At 32.7% G+C, this 26,132-nt stretch overlaps 1 pseudogene; it reads left to right on the top strand.

Moving 5' to 3' along the window:
• Nucleotides 1-21,739: 21,739 nt before the first annotated feature.
• The window catches only part of LOC126735688 (uncharacterized), a 43,216-nt pseudogene continuing 38,823 nt past the window's right edge, over nucleotides 21,740-26,132 (top strand).

Below are 26,132 nucleotides of genomic sequence, written 5' to 3'. Positions count from 1 at the left end.
TTATTATAAATTAAAAAGTGTTTTCCATATAGATACAAAGTTATATTATTGTAAAAAATTGTTAGAAATAGGTTAGTCTTTATTATATTTAGAATAAAAAATTACTAATAAGGCCTTAATGCCAGTTATTTTGTAACTGTTTTATGGCCTGAAATAAACTCTTGTTAAGAGAAAAAAACTAAAATTATGAAAGAAAAGATTTAGTGAAATTTTTTTTCTTAATTTTTTTTTAGAGAAAGATTATATAGTTTGAAACGTGAGCTAATGAACTAAACAATATAAATTTGGTAAAATGATAATTTATATTAACTTATTCATTTATTTCTTTGAAGGGATCAGTAAACCCTGACACTCTAACACATTTATTGATTTTATAACTAATTTACTAGAATTTCTTGCCTGATCACTATTACTAATTCAAGTTGTTATAACGCCTAGGTGTAAAATATAGGTACACCTGTGTGCGTCATCGCTTATGATTGTTATTTTACAGAAACAAATAGATTTAATTACCTTAAATACTACAATACCTAATCTATTAGCACTTAACAATCTATGAAAAAACTATATTATAATATAGTTTCTAGACTATATTATAATACCCACTTAAATTCATAGAAAAAAGAGGAAAAAATATTATATTTGTTTTGCACATACTTAGTACATTCTTTGCTAATTTTTTTTTATTCCTTTTAAGTCAGGTGGTAGAACATTATACATTTTTGGCGCCAAATAAACTAAAGATTTTAGGTATATAATACTTTTGAAATTATTTGGTATGATTAATTTATCTCTAGCTTTTGCTCTTGTATTATGATTGTGATTTATTGGGTTTTTAGCAATATCATGATTGAGAATGTGTGAACAAATTGATGTTATATATAAAGTTCTTATGTTGGTGATATAGATATTCTGTGGGGTAAAGTTTTGGCTTGTATAGTTAGTGTTAATTTATGCAATATACAGAGTGTTTGGCGGAGAGTTAGTCAAACTTAATGGGCATATAGGCTCAGATAGAAGATATTTTCTTAATAAACTTGTGTTCTAAGTCTCGGGTTTTTTTATATCATTGATTTTGTGTTAATTTCAGGATTATTATTTCAAAAAATTATGCCTTTTGATATCTTTAAATTTTTTCAGCATATTTTTCACGTTTTTTTTTACTGAATCTAAAAAAATCAATATCAAGTGCAAATAATACCGAAATAATTCGTTTTGAGCTCAAAAAATTAATACAAGTAGCAAAAAAAGTTATGAAAGGTAACTTTAACTTGACGCAAAAAAAACTAAAATCTATCAAGATGTTCAGGTAGTTTTAAAAACATCTCCAATTAATACTCTTTTCAATGATATACGATGTGTATAACAAAGCCGATTAACTTGCCACAATTCATGACTTTAAAGGACAATAAAGTAAAAAAAAATATTTTTTAATTTTATGTACATATTTATTTCAAAATTACAAATTTTATTAAAACTGCGCTCCCCTGGCTCTAATACATGCCCTACGTCGCCGTCGCATTTCCACTGTCGTAAGACGAAGCCGCATCTCTTTTCTGATAGTTTGAAAAGCGGCATCGATTCTTTGAATGGTCAAATGAGGAGCTCGTGGAACATGCTATGGGGTTGTTATCATTTGTCGTGGTGTAACTTTTTAGCTTTCTTACGTACCCAAGTCGTTAATTTAGTATTGTATCGTTTCTGTAGTTGTTATTGGTATTGTTAATACTGTTGTTATTGTTGCTGTTAATTGAGTTTTTATATTGTTTTTATGACTTTCCATATTTTCGTATCATTATCGCCACAATGGCTACATACACTATCGAAGAATATGCCGATATTATCTTTGCTTATGGAAGAGCCAATGGTAATATGCGAGAAGCACAAAGAATTTATGAAGAGCAATACCCCAATAGGCGTGTGCCCCACCACAACACTTTTGCGAACACTTTTCGTCGATTAAGGGAAACAGGCAATCTAAATTTTCAAGAACCGAGGATCCATCGGAGGCAGTATGATATTGCTGTAGATAAAAACGTAATTCGCGCATTCGATGAGGATCCCACCACTAGTACAAGGAAAGTAGCTACAGATCTGAACATTTCTACCTGGAAAGCATGGTCAGTTGTCAAGGCAGAAGGAAGGCATCCTTTTCATTACACCCCAGTGCAAGGTAATTTCATACTACATCAACAATTTAATTCCGCAATTTTTACTGGCATCGTGATACTCTATTCTACGCCTTCTATAAGCCGACTATGAGCGACGGGTACAATTTTGCCGCTTTTTCCTCCACGAAGACGTTGAAAATGAACACTTTTTAAAAAGCATCTTATGGACAGATGAATCGACATTTACACGTGCGGGGTTATTTAACAAACATAATTTACATTATTGGGAAAACAAAAACGTAAATCCGCATTTGACCAGAGCCAAGTTTTTCCAAACAAGATTCAGTGTTAATGTTTGGGCAGGTGTGATTGGGAGACACCTCATCGGTCCACACTACTTGCCGAGAAACCTTAACGGGGACAATTACTTACATTTTTTACAAAATGATCTTCCACAATTATTGGCTAATATACCCATATTTAATGAAAACGGGCCTTCCAGAATGACGAGTGTCCTGCACACTATCGGGCCGCCGTTAGAGAATTTCTGGACAATACTTTTCCCAATTCGTGGATCGGAAGAGCAGCATCCATCGCATGGCCTCCACGGTCCCCTGATTTAACCCCTCTCGATCTTTACGTATGGGGACGTGCGAAAGAACTCGTGTACGAGGTGGAAATTGACAATCCAGACCACTTAATTCAAAGAATCAATGCCGCTTTTCTAACCGTCAGAGATGAGATGCGACTTCGCCTTACGACAGTAGAAATGCGAAGGCAATGTAGGGCATGTATAAGAGCCAGGGAAGCGTAGTTTTAACAAAAGTCGTAATTTTGAAATAAATACATAAAATTTAAAAAATATTTTTTTTTATTTTATTTTCCTTTAAAGTCATGATTTGTGGCAAGTTAGTCGGCTTTGTGTTACACATCGTATATCATTGAAAAGAGTAATAACTGGAGATGTTTTTAAAACTAAAGTTACCTTTCATAACTTTTTTGCTACTTGTATTAACTTTTTGAGCTCAAAACGAATTATTTTGGTATTATTTGTACTTGATATTGATTTTTTTAGATTCAGGATACATTACAGACTAAATACAAATGTAAAAAAAAGGTGAAAAAATTTAAAGATGTCAAAAGGCATAATTTTTAGAAAATCCTGAAAATAACACAAAATCAATGATATAAAAAGACCCGAGACTTTTAGAACACAAGTTTATTAAGAAAATATCTTCTATCTGAGCCTATCTATATGCCCACCAAGTTCCACCCTCCGCCAAACACCCTGTATATTTTCAATTGAAAAACATAAATAATTCGGTCTGTTTACCCCAGTAAGCGAAAAAGTAATGTTATTTGTTTTTGCTACATTTAGGCGTAATTTATAAGTTTCCAACCAGTTTTTTATTTTATTCAGGCCTTCTATAGCATACTGTTTTGTTTGATCCCAACTCGAACCATTAAAAAGTAAGGCAGTATCATCTGCATATAAAACAATGGTTCCATTTGTAAGTTTAATATTAGGAAGAGAATTTAGGTAAATTCTTAACAAAAATGGACCAAGTACAGTACCTTGTGGCACTCCTATTTTTATAATTTCGATATTGCTTTATATATTATTAGCCTTAATAAATTTTCGTCTATTTTGTTAATAATTTTTCATAAGCGTCATTGCGCTTCCTCTTATTACTACGCTGCTCTAGAGCTTACTATGTGGTACCGTATCAAAGGCCTTTGCCAGGTCAGTAAAAATACCCAGATATTTTCTGTTATTAACTAAATGGCTAGTGTTCAGCAGAAGTAAGTTTGCATAAAACATCTGTAGTACTACAACCTGGTAAAAACCCATATTGTTTATCTGATATAATATCATGACTATTTAGGAAGTCTAATAATCGATCTTTTAAACTCTTCTCGAAAATTTTAGTAAAACATGTAATTTGGCTAATTGGACGATAATTTTTTAGGTCCTGGTTTGTGAATAGGGGTAACAACTAATATTTTAAAACTAGATGGTATTTTCTCTGTTTCATAAATTTTGTTTATTATGTGTAGTAATGGTTCAAGAATTTCTACATGGATTTTTTTAATTAGTGTAGCAGATATACCATCAGTACTTAGACAACTTCTGTTTTTGAGATTTTGAATATGTTTGATTAGTTCATTTTTAGTAACCGAAGATAAAAACATAGACCGACTGTGAGTTTTTTGAAGGCAAAGGACATTGTTGGGTTTTGGAATTTTCTTTTTCATTTCAATACCAACATTTGTGAAGTATTGGTAACAGAAGTTAGCTGTTTGAAAGTCATGTTCAAAAGCCTTCCCGAAGTGATCATCAACTTTAATATGACACTTATTCAAAGTTTTTTTTTATTAGTAGCGCCATTTTTTTCATATCATTTTTTGCTAAGGTAAAATGAGAATCATGCGTCTCCATTCACTTATTAATTAAACATTCAGTTATTTAAAATTCCTTACATCTTTCGGATACAGTGGTGTCCAGGTGATAAAAGGTTTAAAATTGGTATTGGATATACGCCTTAGGGTTCGATTTCATTTCAAAAAACCCTCTATTTATAATTATTGTTTTTTTATTTATTTACAGTCTGTTGTTGACAAGAACCAAACAGTATGATACGGTATAAACATTATGTATATAGTGGTCGGTCCTTGTAAACAACAGAATGTAAATAAATAAAATTAAAAATAATAAAATAAAAAAGAAAACAATAATATTAAATAGAGGGTTTTTTGACATGGAATCAAACCCTGGAGCGTATATTCAATACCAATTTAAAACCTTTTATCGCCTGATGATAGACACCACTGTGTCCGAAACATGTAGGGAGACTGTAGGATTTTCATTTTACCTTAACTCCACTGCAAGTATGGACTATTTCTTCACTATTTTTTTTTCTTTGTTAATTTCGGTTTTATAAAAATTTCTTTATTGTTTTTCTATTATTTTAGTTGATTGGCTTCTGTATCTTTTAAACTCATTTTCAAGTTCTATATTGTAGTTACTTATCAGTTTTTTTTTTAAGTTTGTCCCTATGTCTAATTGAAGAGATAATACCATTTGTCGATATTATAATTAATTAAACTATTAATTTTACATATCTTTAGCTCTATTTGCATGAAAAAAAGTAAAAAAAATTTATTTATTTATATTTTTTCGCAATTTAAAACAAACTAAATAACAATTTCGTTGTCTCCAAACACAAATCAATTTAATATTTTATTTAAAAATAAATCGTTTTTATCCAATTAAACTTTAAAACCAATTAAAAAGAAACGTTTAAATTTTTTTTATTTATAGAAAAAAACTGTTTATGTAACTGGAGAAAAATGTTTATATTTATTTTATTGTGTCTTAATTTCAATTATCTAAATCAAAGTAAACGTTTACAATAAATATTACACATGCGCTATAAATCACTCTTTCCATTCAAAGCATATACATAGGTACTTACTTTGATTAAAAAACTGCTATATCAAACAGAGCTGTAGAAAAGTGGAAACGTTCAAATTGAATAAGCTGAACACTAATATATTAAAGGATATACACTATAACAATACTTCACTTATTACAATTTTTCACACAACAATTTCACAATCACTACGTATTAATGTTTTTTATTATATGATAAAGTTATTATAAAAATGGTGTAAAAAGTCTATATTATTATATATAGGTACCTAAGTTCTAAAAAACTAACGTACTATAACACTATAAGTTCGATTACATATGTTACTCCGATATGTTGTTAAATATTGTTTGATTATTATGGGATTATATTTAAAATAAATATTATAAATTACTTTTGCGAAAGTTTTACGAATATAATGAAAATAAAGTTTTGCGCGTCGTGTCGTAATTGTGCGGATTTTCGAAAACGAACGGAACAGACGCCCTGCGTCGAAGTGCGGCGTCCGTCGGCACGCCAACGAATGAGCGTCAAAGGGCGCTTCGAAATACAAGCGGAAGTTCTGAGAAGTAGTGCGCATGGGGATGTAAAATAGGGATGAAGAAATTTTATTCATCTTATTTTATCGTCATATAGAAAAAAGGGTATAATTATTGGTTTTTTTTTAATTTAATTAAAAGATTGTATTTTACATATTTTATAAAGATTTTATAATTTTATTTATTTATTATTGTGTAATAGATTGGTGGTATAAAAGTAAACCTATTTTTTTTGGGAAAATACCGATTAAATAAGGTTTATAATAGGGTTTTCTTGGCAGTCTATTTCTGTTTTATATCCAACGGATTAATAATTTCAGATTCGAAATTTTCAATAAAATCTCATCAACATTAATAGCAAGACTTGTAACGAAATAAGTAAATAAATCATTTGCTTTAATGTGAAAAAACTTTCTAGATTTTTCTTAGATAAAACTAGTAAAATAATAATAATAATAATATTAATAATAATAGTATGAGTAACAAAAAAAAAACAAAACCCATGCCACATATAACCCTCCCAATCATAATATAGCAGAAGTTTAAGACACTCTCAAACAAAAACTAAGTGTTGCTGCACAACGACTTCGAAGATATAAAGAATCTAACCTTAGGAAAACATCCAATAGGCTGTTTCAGAACAACGAGAAACAGTTTTATCGGAGGCTTAGAAATGTCACCAATAACGACAGCGGAAAACCACCATCTAAACGACAAGTCAGGGAGTTTTGGGAGTCAATCTGGTCCGTACCTATACAACTCATAATGTCGAAGCACCCTGGATACAAAAAGAGATTGATAGAATGGAAGAACTAAGACCAATGGACGAGCCGATTATATCTCCTAAGCTGTTGAGGCGGATAGTGGAAAATTCCTTCAACTGGAAAGCAACTGGTAACGACCGAATTTATAACTTTTGGTACAAACGGTTTAAATGCACTCATACACATTTAGCTCGTCATTTCAACAAATTTTTGCAGGAACCAACCACAATACCAACTTACATTGCGCAAGGACTAACATATTTAGCTTACACCAGATGATGATAGCTTGATTTTTAACATACCTAATTATAATTTTTTAAGGAAAGATCGGACTGGGCGGGGTGGCGGGGTTGGTATTTACGCAAAGAAAGTTATTATGTTCTCTTTAGTAACATTTCCCCATATAACCGATGAGTTTGAGTATTTAAGTATAAGGTTTATTGCAAATAAAAGAAATATTTTATTAGTAAATATGTATAGGCCACCCTCTTCTAGCATGCCTACATTTCTTGAACTTGTTGAAGAAATTTTTACTATATCTGTTCCATGCTATGATAGTATAATTTTTATGGGGGACTTAAATATAGATTTACTGAGACCAACTGCAGCAACTCAAAACTTTAAGTATCTTTTGGAAGTATTCGATCTTCGACAACTGATTAACAACCCTACTAGAATCAACAATCGGTCTAATACCCCTATTAACGTCATTGTAGCTAGCAGTAACATCGAGTGTATTAGCTCTAAATCTACCTGTATATCGGAGTCCATAACTGATCATAATCTAGTTCAAGCGATTTTAAACTTACCAAAATCTAAATTATGTAAAAAAGTTGTTAGGTCCAGGGACTACAATAGTATTAACATGACTTCATTTGGGAAGGCCCAGCAGCTACAGTGGCATAATATTTATTATATTTCTGACATTAATCAAAAAGTGTCATTACTTACCAATAATATTCCCTATTTAATAAATAAATACGCTCCATTTAAAATAAGACTATATAAGTATGGACCATTTACGCCGTGGATAACGAGTAATATTAAATATCTAATTAAATTAAGAGACAAAGCTCGCAAAAAATATACTCGACAAAAAACTCTCGTAAATTTGACATATTACAGGCAATTAAAGAATTATACTAAACACGCAATTAATCGCGAAAAAATTACTTTTTTTAAGCAAATGTCTATAGAAAAGGGTAAAAAATTTTGGAACTAAGCAAAAAAACCTAATTTTACTAAAAAAAGGATTGACCCTATTCCTAAAAATCTCAATTTACCCTAGGACTTAATTTTTTTTTTCGAACACCGTGGGCCCTACTAATTCAACATCATTAGAAAAACTTAACTTTTATAATTCAAATACATTTAGTCACTTTGAGACGGAATTTAATATAAGTCTTATAACTGAAAATAAAACTGTCGATATTATAAATAAAATAGGGTCAAATGCAATAGATGGTGATGGAATTTCCATTGGAGATCGTAAACTATGTCTTCCTTTTTGTCTTAAGCCATTAGTTAATATTTTTAATTCCTGCATCTTAGAAAACCAATTCCCCGATGATTGGAAAAAAGCGATACTCATTTCCTTACCAAAAATACCTTGTCCAACAGATTATAAAGACATTAGACCAATAAGTATTCTCCCTGTCATTTCAAAAGCTTAGAACGTCACGTATATATTGAAATAGCTGACTATGTTTATAATTTAAAAATTATTCCTGATTGCCAGTCAGGATTTCGCAAATCTTTTAGTACTATAACAAGTCTTATCAGTATTCTTAAAGAGGATTCAAAGGAAATACTTGCCTAACTCTTTTAGATCTAAGTAAAGAATTTATTGTCCGAACGGTGAATGATGGTGAATTTACATTTTCAAGGTTTTTGTCATTTTAAAAAGGGGTGCCTCAGGGTTCCATATTAGGCCCCTTACTTTTCTCTTTATATGTTGCTGATATGAATCAGTGTATCGAAAATTCTAAGCTGCACCAATTTGCTGACGACTCCCAAATTTATAATTCTTTTAAAATATCAGACGTGAGGTGGCACAGAATAAAATTACCCCCGACTTAAATCAGATTGCTTTGTTTGCTGAAAACCATAACCTCAAATTAAATGCTTCAAAGTCATGTGCAATGTTTTTTTCACAAAATAAAAGTTATCTTCTAGATTGCATGGAAAATTTTAAAATTAATATTAATAGAACGGTTATACCAACCGTTGCGGAAAAACGTAATCTAGGGGTTATATTCGATTCAAATCTCAGCTTTGCCTCCCATATTAAGAACAAAATTAAAATTGCTTACGGTCGTATAAAAAACTTATATCTATACAAAAATCAGTTACCATCAAACACCAAATATTTGCTTTGTAATTCGCTTGTACTATCTTTGGTGGATTATGCAGACATTGTGTATGGCGACTCACTAACCGTATCTCTGTCAAGGGCGGTGCAAAAACTGCAACATAGTTGTATGTGTTTTTCCTTTAATATATCGTATAGAGACCACATTACTCCTTATCTAAATTCACATTTTACATTAAATATGAGAAATAGAAGGAAGTGTCATATGTATAATTTAATTTACAAAATAATTAAATCACACTGATAAAAAATATATGTAAATTTACACACCAGATCATTGGCCACTTTGATGCCATATCACATAAGCGTATAATTACATTTCATCTGAATTTTACATTTTAGTTTTACTACATGTATGTGAAAAGTTTAAATGTATATTTACAACTTACTATTGATTATCACATTAAAAATGTAATTATTTAATGTAAAAGTAGAATTATAGCAAATGTATAATTACACCAATTAATGTAACCAAACTTACGTAGATTTAGTGTGTAATCTTACATAAACATTTGTAAAATTACACATGATATTTCCTACGTAATCTATGAATTATTACCCCGAGTTTTTTTTACTTAAATAATTGTATTATAAAGAAAATGCTAGTATTTTTATCTTCAATTAACTTTATTTGCCAAATAATTTCCACAGGCACCACCAATTGAATCGTGAGCTTCTTCTATGGAAATTGTTTGACGAATAAAGTCAATTCAAGTCATATCAAATTTCGGATATGAAAATACTGATTTTTATTTATAGTACATTTATTTAGCTGTTATACATATTATTATGATTAATTTTTATATTATTAAAAAATTAAAAAAAAAAATCAGTTTTATTTCACCAGGTTTAATTAAACAAAATCTGTACCTAGTTAAAAGAAAATAATTTTCATACAAATTTATATTTTTTATGTAATATGTACTAAAATTTAAGATAAAAGCATACTAAATAAACTCTGAATTGCCATATCAATTAATTTAATTACATGTTCATATTTTAAATACTCTCGAGAACTGTATCTAAAATATGAATTTGTTATGAGAATTATCAGAAAAGCAAAACACATAGTATTATAATACAAAATATCTACCTTAAATAATAAGTATCTATATTAAATTAGGAACATAGTAATATATTAGGTTATCATAGTATGATGTTATTAAAAATTGTCAAATAAAAATTATGTATAACCAGTTTCACCTGCTTATTTAGCAGTCATAAATATATGTAGAAAAAACAACAAAAAAAAGTCATTCTAGACGTAACAACAAAATAAACATTAAATACAAATTTGTATTCGAAAATAGATACCTAAAATAATACGTATATTAAATTAGGAACATGGTAGATAAATTTAGGTATTATGTTTTCATAGTAGGTATGGTATCAAAAATGGTCAAACTAAAACCAGTTTCATCTGCTTATTATTTAACAGTCATAAAGTAAAAATAAGATAAACAACAAAAATACAGTCATTCTATACACTAACCCAGAACAAAAAAAACAGTAAATAAATTAATTTAAACAAATTTATGAAAATGCTTTGGTAAGATTTTTCATCAAAGTAAGAACTTTCCCTTTTGAAGTTGATTTAGCTTTTGTGCCCGAATCAGAATGAATTTGAAATATGAAAAATGAATGTGAATAAATGAAACCTCGGTAACATCTCCAGAGTTATAGCTGCTGTTTTCGGAAAAATCAGATTCATTACAAAATAAAGTCCAAAACACACTAATAGGCTTTCAATAAATGATGTGTCCTCATAGATCTCTTGCTTTTCCATAAAGACTTTGTAATATTTAGTTTCGCCTTAGCTAAAACATATAAGATCAAAAAATTGCTTTTAATTACTTACAAGTCGCCAAAATTAAAATATATTGAGACAATTGTTCAGGATTTTCCGGCTGATCCTAAAAAAAATTATAAGAATTTAATTTATAATAATTTGATTATTCTTACATGATAAACTAAAATTGATTTTGACAAGTCTTCTTTAAAATATTTTCCATAAAATTTTACACATTCTTCTATTTGGTTAATTTTGTCATAGTCAGGATTGCATAATTTTTTTTCGACACTATATTTAATTATTATTTAAGGCATATATTTTCAGGCATTTCCTTTTTTAATGTGATTATAAATATGCGACTGTTAAAAATTAAAAATTGACTTTTGTTAGTTTGTACAAACTGACAATTTTCTAAAGAACACTTGTAAATAATTTTATTAAGTTTGCTTCCCGACACGACAGGTTTATAATGACTTTCGATTTACGAAAAAAAGGAAACCGTTTTCTTTTTTCGTGCCGGTGAAAATAAAGATGTTTTTCATGTTTAGAAATAAAGCTAAATGTTAACATAAGTACACACATATATGGCACTTAAACATTACTTACCTGTTTCTTTTTCTTTTTCTAAACAATATTAAACACTTTTTTTTAAACCACACCCCGGAAACGCATGCACTTGCAAATCCAAACAAACATTTATGACCGTGTTTGGACCTATGTTGGTCGGCTAGTCGGCTGCAGCGTGGTCGGCATCGGTCTCGTAGTCACATGGCCCTCATCCGTTAATCGTATTGGTTAAGTTCACAAAGTACAATGTAAATTTACATTTTTTATGTATTTTCAAATTGTAATGTGTATTTTTAAATGGTAATGCGTACTTTTACACAGTAGCATTTAGTTCTAAATGGAAATTCACAGGAATTTTGAGAGTTATTACATAGGTTATTGTAAAAATATACTCAAAATGTATTTTTGCCATAAGCTATGGAAATATGCACTCACTTATGTGCTTATATACAGTTCTAATTATTTTTATGTAAAAACACTTTAAAATACGTGTAAAAAAAATGTAAAATTACCCTAATTTTTATCAGTGCAGATCAGCCGCCATATTTAAGAGACTTATTTTTTCACCATGATTATATACACAATGTAAGAAATCCAAACTTGATTAGAATTCCATTTCATCGAACATTAGGTTTTAAAAAATCATTCCAATATGTAGGTATTCATATGTGGAACAAGTTACCGGATTACATTAAAAATAGTTCACCAAAGAAATTTATTGCATTATGTTAAAGACATTCTTCTTAATTCTCAACTAAAAAAGGCATTTTAATAAATTCACACCACCAAAATTAAAAATTTTGGAATATCTATTCATTTTTGCGTCGTGTTGCCCTGGTTTTCCAGCCTCGGCTCGTGTTTTTTACCGCCCTTCCTCCTCTCTGTCTATTGCACAAGTGGTACCTGTATTAATGTAATTGATATAGTAAATTATTACATTATTTTTTTTATTATTTTTAGCTTTTATATGTTTTTAGGGTTTAATCACTTATTTTCTAAATAATTATAATTGGGAAACTCTTTATTCTTCTTTTAGTTGTAATTAGGTTAGTATTTTTAACGGTCTGAGCAGCACATGCGCGCTAGCTCGTGTATGTATCAGTTGTTTTTATAATCGCAGTTCAGTCCGCATTACTCTTAGCATTGTGTAAATTCTTGTAATAAAAAAAATTTAATTTTCTATGTACAATGTTTAAGTGGTAATAAAAGTCTTTTGAATTTGAGTTCATCATTTGAGACATCCTGCAAAATATAGGCCTATCACCTGCCTACCTACAATCTATATAAAAAATATAAACTGCTTACAGCATGCATTGCAAAAATAATTTATAAGCACTGCAAAGACCACGGAATTATCGCTCTAGAACAAAAGGGCTGCATTAAAAGTTCTCAAGGATGTAAAGAACAGTTACTTATAGACACTATAATTATGGAACAAGCAATACAGAAGCAGAGAAACTTATACACCGCCTTTAGGGTATTCGATACCGCTCCACCACTTATCAATTTATTAAAACATATGATGGGTTTCTGGACCACACATATGCTTAATCAAAATCAACATGGATTTACCGTTAAAGATACCAGGGAAAACCTATATAATATTACACATCTAAGGTACATGGATGATATCAAAGTCTATGCTGGGACATCAACGCATGTCAACTCATTGCTGCGAACAATTGAAATATTTTCCCACGACATTAAAATGAGCTTTGGTACCGATAAATGCAAAACTCAAACAGTTATCAAAGGTAAACACAACACCAACAACTTTGAATTATAAGATGGTAGTCCCATTCGGGCTATGGAAGAAGGGGAAACCTATAAGTACTTGGACGTACATCAGTCAGCCCATACAGAGCACAAGAAAATGAAACGCTATATATAATACGCTATCCCTGTCTTAACGTATTCTTTTGGAGTCATTAGGTGGACAAAGACTGATATAGAGGAGATTGAAAGGAAGACCAGAATAACTCAGTCAGCCATCGAAAGACTTACTCTTCCCAGATCCAAGGCTGGCAGAGGACTAACTGATATTTCTTTTCTCTTCAAAAAACAAGTAGCAGATCTTCAAAAATACTTCCTCACTATGACGGAAACTTCTTCTCTTCATAGAGTAGTAGTGCTAGCGGATAACGGATACACACCCTTGAATCTCCGTGCAGGTATAGCAGAACCCATAACTGTAACAAGATCAGAGTACACAGCCATTAAAGTTAACACATGGAAGCAAAAGGCAACACACGGGAAGCATCCTCACGAACTTAATGCCGAGCATGTCGATTATGAAACGTCGAACTACTGGTTGACTCGTGGAGATCTATTTCCTGAAACTGAAGGCTTTATGATGGCTATACAAGACCAAGTGATTGCTACAAGAAATTACCTTAAGTACATTACTAAAGTTGAGAAAGTAATCGACGATCGATGTAGAAAATGCCTGCGCGTACCGGAGACAATTCAACATATAACATCAGAATGCACATCTCTATCAGCTGCCGAATATCTGCACCGAGATAGCTGTGTGGCAAAAATTATTCATCAAAAACTGGCAAAACTTTATCATCTAATTGGCGAAACTTGCCACGATTACCAGTACAAACCAGAAACTGTACTTGAAAATGATGACTTTTGCCTCTATTGGGAAAGAACTGTTTTGAGGGCACCGACTTCAAATAGACCAGATTTAATCTTAATAAACAAAGCCCAAAAGAAAATCTTTCTAATTGACATAGCAGTGCCAAATACCAATAGTGTCCTAGAAACGACACACACTAAACTTGCTCATCGACACTAATCTAGGTCACGAGATAAAACAACAATGAAGGCAAGATAATCTATATGTATAATCCCTCTAGTTATTTCATCCACTGGAATTGTCCCTTTAACACTGTCCAAAAACCTTAACGCATTGGGTCTTTCCTCCTGGACAATTATCACTAATACAGAAATCTATTATACTGAATACATGCAACATTGTTCGAAAGTTCCTAAATCTACCATAGCAAAATTCATTTTGCCTTCAGGCCGATGAAATTGACAACACCGCTATCAGCGAGCTAAAACAGAATAATAATAATAATAATAATAATAAAAATAATAATAATAATAATAATAATAATGTACTTTATTTTAAACGCAGATGTAAATGAGTTAAGTAAAGTAATAACTTCCAATTTAGTTTTTTAGTTTGCTGATGATACGTATTGTATTCTTATTGCCGAAAATTTATTTATACTGTCAAAAAAAACAAGCATTGCCATAGCCAAAATGTCAAGATGGTGTCGCCAGAATAGGCTGAAGCTTAATATCTCGAAAACAAATATTGTCTCATAGACTCATCAGACATCATGGTTGATCGCTTAGAGGGTAAGAGTATCCCTTAGGTTCTAGAGAGTAAGTTTCTGGGAGTGTTAATTGATCAGAAACTTTCCTGGAATGATGGAAAAAATGTTCTCGAATGAGTGGAATTGGAGTCCACCATTTTCAAATTGTTGCGGGAAAGAAAAGTAGCAGGTCAAGTGGAATCTCCCAAGCAAAAGCCAGGACGACCTACAAAAGTCCTTGATGAAAATGCTAAATGTATAATTCGAAGAAAAGTTCACTCTTTTTATTTTAAAAAGGAAATACCCACCCTAGACAAAATTTTAATGGAGCTTGGCCGAGATGACAGTATTCCGTTGATAAGTAGAAAACTTTTATGGAAAACTTTAAAAAATATGGATTTTGCCTGGGAAAAGCATAACCGCAAAGCACTTTTACTGGAGAGCGACGAAATTGTTTGTTGGAGACGACAATACTTGAGAAGTATCAAGCAGTACCGCAGGGAGCAAAAGAAAGTTTTTTATCTTGATGAGACGTGGATTAACGAAGGTTATATAGTCCAAAAAATGTGGCAAGACAAAAATATAACCAGTGCTCGCCAAGCTTTCATAGAAGGCCTGTCTACGGGTATTAAAGTACCTTCGGGAAAAGGAAAAAGACTTATAATCACACATATTGGAAGCGAAGAGGGATTTTTAAAAGAAGGTCTGCTAACCTTTGAGTCGACTCGCACAGGAGATTACCATGAAGACATGAACTCAGACGTTTTCGAGGACTATTTTGGTGAAATGATAAAATTTCTTCCGGCTAATTCGGTGGTGGTTATGGATAACGCAAGCTATCATTCACGGCGAATAGAGAAGACGCCAACTTCAAGTTGGAGAAAGCAAGAAATTATCGATTGGCTGACTGCAAAAGGTATTGCGTTTGAAGCAAATTTGATAAAAAAAGAACTGCTGGCAATAGCAAACTTACACAAAACTCGTTTCATGAAATACGCCGTGGAAGATATAGCCGAAAAATATAATATAACTGTACTGCGCTTACCGCCATTACATTGCGAACTAAATCCTATAGAACTGATATGGGCGCAGGTAAAAGGATTTGTAGCAAGACAAAACACGACTTTTAAAATGAAAGATGTTAAGCTACTGTTTGATCAAGCCATTACGGAAGCGACACCAGAGAATTGGCGAAAAGCAGTCCAGCATGTAATTAAGCAAGAGGACAAAATGTGGGATCTTGACAACCTCATCGATCAGACAGTCGATCCTTTAATTATAATGTCAAGAGGTGATGACAGTTCGTCAGATGACGAAGAAGACTACAATCTATTATAATTTAAAATTGTTATACACTGTTCAAAAAGTGCCAGATCCAAAAGTGACATTTTCAACTGTTTCACTCCACATATTATGTTCAATAAATTTGTGAAAAAAATATATTATTCCATTTAAACAAAAGTAACTTTCTAAAATAAAATAGCATTTAAGTACATTAATTATAAGTTAAAAAACAAGTCCCAGTTGCACGCCTTTGGCGAACCGTTTTCAATGTTTATCAGTGGGTAACAATGGGCAAAACTCATAAATTGACCCAAAACCGGGTGGCACTACCTGCAATCAACGAAAAGAAAGAATTTTACATTGAAACTAATACCCAACTAAGGTAGTGGCATAAAATATTGGTGGATCACCAGGTACCACTTTTGCATACCTAATGAGGTTTTATTGCTCTACACACTTCTGAGAGTATAATCGGGAAAATTCATACAACTTGTTATGTAATAAGATATTTGGGAGACTAGTTGTGTTTGGAATCTTTATTATCGTACTATTATGCATATGTTCAATCAATTATTCAGTACAGTTTAATGTTTTAGTACAAGTCATAATACAACAATTGCAATAGGAAGTGCTCTAAACATAGTTCTGCATCCGACTGGTAACTGGTTCTTTGGTACGTCCCGACCTGATTTGAACTATAAAACTGAACCGTTAGGACTTATAATACTTTTATACCCAATAAATCTAACAAGACACTACATTATTTTGTAATATACCCAATTTTCACAAATTTAGACATACCATTCTTCTGCATTAAAGGGACAACATGTTTAATATTAATGTTAATTTCAAACCCGTTTTTTTTTCTTTGTTTCATGATAACGTAACACCGCTTTCCTGTAATCATAACTTACCCCACACGTAGCCATTACAAAAAAGACCGAAGGCTAAAGGCATTACAATGTACCATCTAAATCAGGGAACAATGCTGTACGTATAAAAAAGGGTCCCCGTGCCAAGATATATTAATTATAATTTTCAGCGCAGCGTGGATTCTCCCAGGCCCTCTTCTCCTCTTTCTATTTTTTTTGTATTCTGCACTTTAGCTCTGTAGTTCAGACAAATAAATAATGGTTCACATGTTATTTTCAACACTTAATAATAAATTACCACTTATTTCGTAGAATTTATTTATTATTTCTTTCAAGTTCATAGCGTTAAAAAATATTTAATGCTATATGTTTCTTTCTCTCTCCTTTTGTTACTTTTTTGCTAATTTTAATAATTAGTTCGGTAATACTTTGTTTATTTTAGTTTATTTACATTGATTTTGCATATAAAAGTTCACCCGGTATAACACACGCGTTTCTTGATAAATTGTTAATATTTAAACTCGACCTATCTTACATTTCCTTACTCTCTTACTGCAATGTTCCTTCCATAAAGCCTTGTTTTTTTATCCTACTTTACCCTATGGACCCCTCGGGGCGAGAAGAGTAAGCTATTTGACCGAGGTCATCCGCCAAAAACTTAAAATACGGAACATGTGTGCGATACCGGAAAGCTGTAGTACTACAGCAATTATTCGATCGGTACCTAAATCTCATGCGAGATAATACCGAAGTGCATCACGTCTTTGTCGATTTAATGAAAGCTGATTGGAGTGTTCCTTATATCAACATCTTTTACTTCATTTATTTTTTTCCTTTCACGTTAAATTGTGTCTCTTCTTATTTTGTTTCTATTTTATTTCGCTCATTACATAGTCACTAAGGGTGTGCGTCGAAAACAGAAGGATCACCTTATTTCAGTGTCACTGGAGCAGCGTCCCTATTTTTTTACAGTCTGGCCTTGATAACTTGATAAATAATTAAGATTGAAATAACCTTAATATAAGTTACTAAACATATATTATAAACAGGCCCGAAACACTATGAACTATTTTTAATAGGGGCTATCCCACAAAAAGTTGTAAATTAGACAAGACAATTTTCACGAGTTTTTTCGATGAACTGTCTGTTATTAATTTCGATTAACTGATGTTAAGATGATGATGATGAAGGTTATCTTGTGTCTTTTCCAGGAGCAAATGCCGCTTGTTCTTTCAATATTTGAGGCAACAGAAAAGTCCTCAGTCTTTCGCGTATTAGTATAACCATACTTGCTTATAATATTAATGCGACTATTCTGTAGTTGTTGTAACCTAGCGGAGTGGAGTTTCTTATTTTAATATAGGGATAAAAGTGCACGTTGTCTAGTCATTGGGCCACTCACTTCTTTTTCCTAATTCTTTCTGCAGATCAAGTGTACCGTAAACTGGGGCTACTTGCACACGTTTTCAGCACATTTCCCAATGTACCCCCGTACATTGTAACTTTACAACTTTGCAAAAATTACATTGTACCGACCTATTTAAGGGCTACCCATGGCTGGTATAAAAATTGGAAGAATGAAGCCATTGGTCCCAAAAAAAAATTTGTTTGTGGGGTGTGCAAGTTACCCCATGGTTGGGGCAACTTGCACATCCATGAAAAAATGTTTATAAATTGCATTCTAAAGCATATTCTGTGCATGTTACCCCTTAATCATATGAAAAAAAAACTATAACAAGGGCCACCGTTACAACCAATTAAAAATCAATATTTTTAAAGAAAAAATAATATATTGTCAAAATATATGAAGCTTAAAAATAAATTCTGTTTCTATAAATGCTTAGAAATATTAATAAGATGTTATTAAAAAATAAACAAACTTTATCTAGCAAAACTTTGGTAAAATAAAGCACATTCTTTGAAAAAATTATTATTGTCAACTGGGAAGTCCTCGTCGGCATCACTGTCATCGACTGGAGATTCATTGTCTTCCGAATCCTCACACCATTCGCATTCAAAATAAGTGTATTTGCTGTCTTTATTACAGGGTCCACAAATCCAAGCTCGACACTTCGTGCATTGTATCCAATCAATTGCGCATCTGTAATCTTTCCAATTAATCTTGTAGATACCACACTGAGAGTTATTAGTCTTTCTTTGTCTCTTGCTTTTCCTGGTAGGGAGTTGCTGAGTGCATGGCAAAACGCTAGATGAAAAGGGTCCTGGTTCTTCGGCTGTAGTTCGAAATTCCTCAGAAACGGTTAGAGGATTTACAGAAATATTAGGGTCTGTAACAGTGCGAGACGCATCACTTTCAGGTTCGACTTTTTTTCCCCTTTTGCGTTTTTTCTCAACCCCTGTTCCACGGTGCTCTTTTAACAAATCAACCAAGCTGTTGTTTAATACTCTTTCGATGTCTGCATTTTCTAGTCCACCAGGAATGCGCTTCAAAACATCATCGGGATTTACAGGATGCAAACCAGTTGCTCTAAATCCTGATTTGAGATTCTCTGCTACATTTTGACTTACCCCTTTCCACAATCTGTCCAGTAGGTTCGGAAATTGTTCTTTCGGGATACAGCCTTGGAACCGCGACTCCTTTCTCCACTGATCGAGAATCTCTCTCCATTTTCTTTTCATAGGCGCAAATACGGTCACATCAAGGGGCTGCATTAAATGCGTGGCATTGGCTGGGAAGGGAGTTATGTAGATGTTATTTGTACCATATGCCTCTATCACCTATGAAAAGTGGCTTGCCAGGTTGTCACCAAGGAGAATTGTCTGGTCGTTATTTTCTCTGGTGAATTCGACGTGAGGCAGGAAAACCTGGAAGAACCACATTTCGTGTCGTAAGTTCATATCGAACCATTTGCTCGCACTGCTCGCATATTTTGTTCCTCGTGGTCGACCTTGCGTCCAGTTGTCATAAAGATTCAAAGCTTTATATACAACCATTGGTGGTAAAAGGTCTCCGTTGGCATTTCCATAAACCATTAAACTGATCGTAGCTCGGGAATGCTCCTGAACTCTTTTCACTCTCTTCGTGTTCCTTGACACTACCACCTTCCTGGACCCAGGATCATCTGTAACGTTGGTTTTATCATAGTTATACAAATGTGAGCTTTTAACTTCTCTAATTGCTAAGTCAATATTATTAAAGAAATTTAAAACTTCATTACGATCCACTGATGCTCTGGATCTCTTTATGTTTGAAGCCATTCTAACGCTTAAATGGTTCCTTTTTATAAATAATTGTAAGAAATCAGGTCCAGGGAAGTTATTTTTGAATATTCGAACATTTTTTCCTTGTTTGTCCAAGAATTTTTTTATTACGTCACTAATATCAACTTTTGTGAGAGGTAATCCCCAATTTGCTACAACACCCAATGTCTCTGAAATGAGAGCCTCTTCTTGATCTCTTAAAACCTTTGGACGACCAACTGATGTCGAGTGTGCACCAAGAAGTCTTCGACCTAACGTAGTCCGTTCTACTTTGAAAGTTTCGGCTGCTAATTTCCTCGACATACCCGCATTTACTGCATCTACCGCTTGGCGCAAGGCGTTCTCTGAGTAATTCCGGTAATTTCTTGCTCCCGGGGTTTTTTTCTACGTACGAATCATTTTTATACTTTATTTACCTGTATCAACAGAAAGCCGGCGATAAAATACAAAATAACATAACCTAAAAAAAAAGTAAACAAAAATACACGTGGTGTGCAAGTTACATCGGAGCGGGCAAGTAGCCCCACATTACAGTACGACATTTAAAACTTTTGCCCAATTTCGATTCTTTAGTTTTCTAATTTGACGATCAAAGGAACTTAGCTGAAGTGAAGTTCAGTCGTAACTATATGAAGCTTAAGTCCGAGTATATTATCTTAATTAGTTACTACGTAGTTGTTTAAAGCAATCCAGTTGCAGCTGATTTTCGAACATTTTGAAGCCAAAAAAATAAATCAAGAAAACAAAAAATTAAATTGCCGTTTTAATACGTTTTAAAAACTTGAAACAATCGCATATCAAAATAATTGGCAAATGTTAAACCACGAAAACAAGAGGATAAATTCTCAAAAATTAAAAATATTTGCTTCTAGAATTGTTTAAAACAACTTTTGCAGAAGTTGTGTGTTATTAGATACCGGAAGATTGTAAAATTTATTGAATGTATCCGATTGTCTGACCATCCAGCAGTTTTGCAAATAGTCTCCAAAGGAACACTTTCTCGAACACATCGAAGCGTGTATGGTTGAATGCGGCTTTAATTTGTTATGCTACCTCCACACTCTCGGCGAGTGTCAAGCGAGAGCGAGGAGTGTAGTATGTGCGCTCGCCTCATCTCGGCCTTCCGCGCCTGGTCTCGACATATATTTGTCGGTTTTTTAGGCGCCGATCAAAGGAAGCATGAGGCGAGAGGTCGGTACGGGCGAGCGTAGCGTACATACTCTCGTTTCTATCGTCTGCCGTCGTATTTGACGTCGTTCTGAAATTCTGTAGTTAGCTGGTACGACTTTTGCGAGTGTTTTATAGTTATTTTGTTTTTTGGAAGTGGTTATTAAAAAAATGGCAGAATGGACTAACGAATTTACGGTACAGTTTTTGGAAGCATATCAAGTGGGAGATGTGATATGGGACCCAAAACATAATTTCCACAAGGATAAAAAAAAGATTAATGATGCATGGGTTCGATTAAGCGTGAAACTGGATATTTCTACACCAGTTTTAAAGAAAAAAAAGATTCTTTAATGGCTACATTTAGAAGCCATTTAAGAAAAAAAAAGAAATCGATTAAATCCGGAGCTGGGGCCACCTAGATTTATAAGCCTATATGGTTTGCTTTTGAAGTTATGAAGGCTTTTTTGGGAGGAGTGTACCAATGAAAATCCATCATAAACACCGAAAATTTTGAGGTAAGATTAAAAAAATTGTTTATTTTTATTAGCAACATAAAACAATAAACCAAATTAAATATTTTACGTGTTACAAAAATATGAAGTAAACTTTTCTCCTATTTGAGTTGCATGTTGGGTTGATCTGCGGGGTATATTCTGTAATGGTGTAATAGCACAAGTACTATCTACTCCTTGTCTCCATGAACCAGATTAAATAATGGATCCATCATCATCTAGTATATCAAAGGTGCCAGTAGGGGTATAAGACCGTTCTGATGTTTTACTTATTCTCAGAAAGTTATGTAGTAATACACACGTCATAGTTAGTCATAGTGATACTTTATCTACTTCCAGTGAACATTTTCTACCACCAGACGACTCGATGACAATTTTTGGTTATATATTCGTTTTGGTGCCTGGATACGGTTTCATAACATGAATACTAAGTTCAAATGCTCCGTCGCCCAAAAACATAAAGGGTGCTTCTATATTTGAACCTGGCAAAGGACAATGTTCTGACAGATTAAGTTCGTTTGAGCAAATTTTTTCCCACAACAAACTATGCTTAAGTACGCCACCATCACTTATCCTTTCTTGACTTCCAATATCAGCAAAAGTCAAGCAAAAGTTACTGTCAACCAAAGCTAAAAGAACTATGCTAAATAATCTTTTATAGTTGTAATATTCAGATCCGCTGTTAGCTGGGCATGGTATTCATGCATGTGCTTCCCGTCGATTGCACCGACGCAGTGTGAAAAACTTCTAAATCCCTTTTCCATTGCCATCCATTCTTCTGCAGTTGAAGGCATCTGCAAGGAAAAAATTATTTAAAATTTAATTTGTTACTTTGCAGTATTTTATTAACTTTAAAAATGTCTAAATATTCTATTTTTATCATTTATAGGAACAAAATACTGAAACCGAAGAACTGCAAAGTGTAGCTGACATAAGTAGTAAACCGTTAACATCAAATGTTAAAATTATTGGCAAAACAACTTCAAGCGCAAACAATATAGGCAACCCCAATTCGAGTCAATCTTCTTCAGCATCCAGATCAACTCCTCGCCGACGTGGACAAGTTCCTCCTGAATTACAGCAGGCTGGGCGCGATATGAAAGAAGCCTTTTCGCCACTACAAAACGTGCTGAATAAAAGACCTCCTGAAGAAGACGAATGTGATCTTTACGCAAAAATGCTGGCAAAAAAATTAAGAAAGCTTCCCGACGAAGAAAGGCAGCTGTTAATGTAAAAAATTGATGGCATGTTTATAAAACGTTTACAGGCATCACGTTCTCATTCTTCCTATTACAATCAAACTACATACGATAATCAACCTTTGCCCTCGTCCTCAGAAACATACATTTCTATTCACCCTTCAACATCCTTTTCCCATTGTTCTGATTATCCCTCTCCCCTATCCCCCCAATCTATATATTCTGGGAATCAGTATACAATTCTCCCAGAAAAAAATGTAATAATTATGAACAAGAAAGTGTCCAACAACAGATATCCCAGTCTTCCGCAAGTCCAAGTCACATAACTAGTTTGGAACATGCTTACTTGATGATGGTAAAATTTCAATGAACATTAAAGATATTTTTTTTTTTGTAAAATAAATAGAAATAAATGTGTTAAGTTCAAATTTAATGCTGACCTTTATTTCATCCTTTAAGGCTTCGTTGAGTGCAGTGCACACTTCAGGTATAATTTTCGATATAATTTGGCTCAAAGACTCTTATAACTGTCGCCAGTAGTCAAAAATCTTAATGTCACTGCTAGACGTACTTTAGCCGGTATGGCTTCTCTGAGTTGTGTGTTTTGTTTGGAAATAAATGGTGAAATTTTGGCTAATAAATATTCGAAATCTAGTGACATCGAATATTTTTCGAAACCTAGTGACACTTTGGTAGTTCGAGAGTGGCTTGATGAAGATTTTCGAGAAAAGTGGATTAGCAGACGTGGTGCAATCGAATGGCCTGCGCGGTCTCCGGACCTAACCCCACTAGATTTTTTTCTTTGGGGCTACTTAAAAAGCAAAGTTTATAAAACCCCACCTGAGAGTATTGAGAATTTAAAAAATAGAATATTTCAAGAATGCAGAGAAATTAGCGGGCAGACCCTTGCCAATGTTCGTAAGGAGTTTGAAAATAGGCTTTTTTATTGTCTTGCAAATAACGGCGCGCGTTTTGAACATTTAATAAAATAAATTAGTTAAACTAATTAAATTTGTTTTTCTACACTACCGATTTACACTTTAATTGCTTCTTGGGCAATCAATTTTATTTTTTTTTACAACCATTGGTAGCATAATGAATGCCCTTTAAAATAATGTATCACACTATGGGGTAGCCATTTGACATACCAAAGTTTGGCGTAAATAAAATATTCATTATTTCTAGACATTTTCGCTAACTATTTGCTTACACATTTACTGATTTTATTTTTTTTGGTCCGTTGAATAGAGAATTTTACGCTGCTTACTATGATGTATCACACAATGGGGGTTCCAATTTGAAATATTAAAGTGAGGTTAGCTGGAGGTGAGGAGATGATTGACAGAACTTCAGTAAATGCATAATTAAACGTCCCCCTGTATATCTAATTTGACGTGTTTCATTTCATATCTAATTTGATCGTTTTAAAATGAAAGCACTGTATATAATTACTGCACGAATCATCCCCTAAAGTATGGCCACGTACTTAACTAACACTTTGAATACATAATTATTATATGTATTCTGTTTTAGAATATGCAACAATGTATGGTATGGTACATACATGGGTTCCATATTAATTTATGTAGTACTTAAAAATTACTACCTTGTTCCATTTTTATGTATTTTCGTCATCCACCATCTTCTTTTTTTACTTTTATTATCCGCTTTCACTTTAGTTAGAAAATAAGTTAGACAATACTTATAATACGCACACGTAGTCATAGCAAAAGCACAAGCAATTTCTACTTCGTCCATCTTAAATTCGTACTGAAGTGCCGAGAGTGTGGATGCTTGTTCCCGTTACCTCCCCTCGCAAAAAGTCTCGGCGAGAGTGTGGAGGTAGCATTAGTATCAATGGCCGCTAGTGAAAGCGTCTTTTTAACTTATTTACTTAAGGGCTGGGATTCTAAAATCACGACTCGATCTCGATACAATCACGACTTGGAATTCGATCACGACTCGGTCGTGACGACAAGAGTGATTCTAAATTTCAATCGTCGACTAAACTCGTTTTATTCAATTTGATTTAGGTTTCTTGGTATATATTTGTTCTTTTCCCTAATATTTGACAGATAGAAACGTCAATTGTCTTTTCTATTGATAAACACTAAGAATTTTCATTTATTTTGTTAATTCTTTTCGCCTCCGTGTTTCTTTATTTAAATATATGCCTATATTAATTCTTTAAAATAAAAAATTATTGTTTAAAATCTCCACTACCTATTGGGAAATAATAAATGAATTCATGGTAAATCAGAAAAACTTGTTAGGTCCATTCATTTTTGGTTTCAATATGGCAACATGGGTGCAATCAATAGGACCTATAACACCAGGGAAATTGGATCTCTCCATGAATGTTAATTTATCTCTCATCTCTTATATTTGGAAAATTAATGAATCGGTCAGCAAGGTGATTGTCAATAATTTCAGTTGTTTTATGAACCCAATGACTTGCAGTAGTTTCGCTAATTCCTGTGGCATAAGACTTGACATACTAGAACTGTCCATTTAAGGGTAACTCTGCTTCCTCTGCCTCTATTTTTAACAGAAGGTTGTGGAAAATAGGGTCGAATTAGATCTATTAGTTAGTGGTATGACTATTGGTAATTATGAATGAAACAAATACTTTTAAAAAAGGATTATGCACGTATTAAATAAGGAAGAAGCTATATCGTCTTGTGTATTTACCACCGGCGTCTTTTGTCTTTTTGAAAAATCTATGTAAAGTCCTTGGCTAAGTTCATTTTATCTTACGAATTTTCAAAATTTTTCTTTTTTTTATGCAGGGTGATTAAAATCGTTACTGAAATACTGATAATTTTAACAATTTTGCGCTATTTTTTTTAAAATTGAATACCCTGTATCTAGTAACGCTGTTTGATAGATCATTCTTTTATCTTCCATTTTATAGCAACAAATACAACAAAATTTGATACAACAAAAGTGCAACTTTCGAAGCAGAA

The sequence above is a fragment of the Anthonomus grandis genome, chromosome 4 (genome assembly GCF_022605725.1).
Source record: "Anthonomus grandis grandis chromosome 4, icAntGran1.3, whole genome shotgun sequence".
Taxonomy (NCBI): Eukaryota; Metazoa; Arthropoda; class Insecta; order Coleoptera; family Curculionidae; genus Anthonomus; species Anthonomus grandis.
Note: the sequence above shows the minus strand (reverse complement) of the source record. Positions and strands in the feature narration are given on the sequence as shown.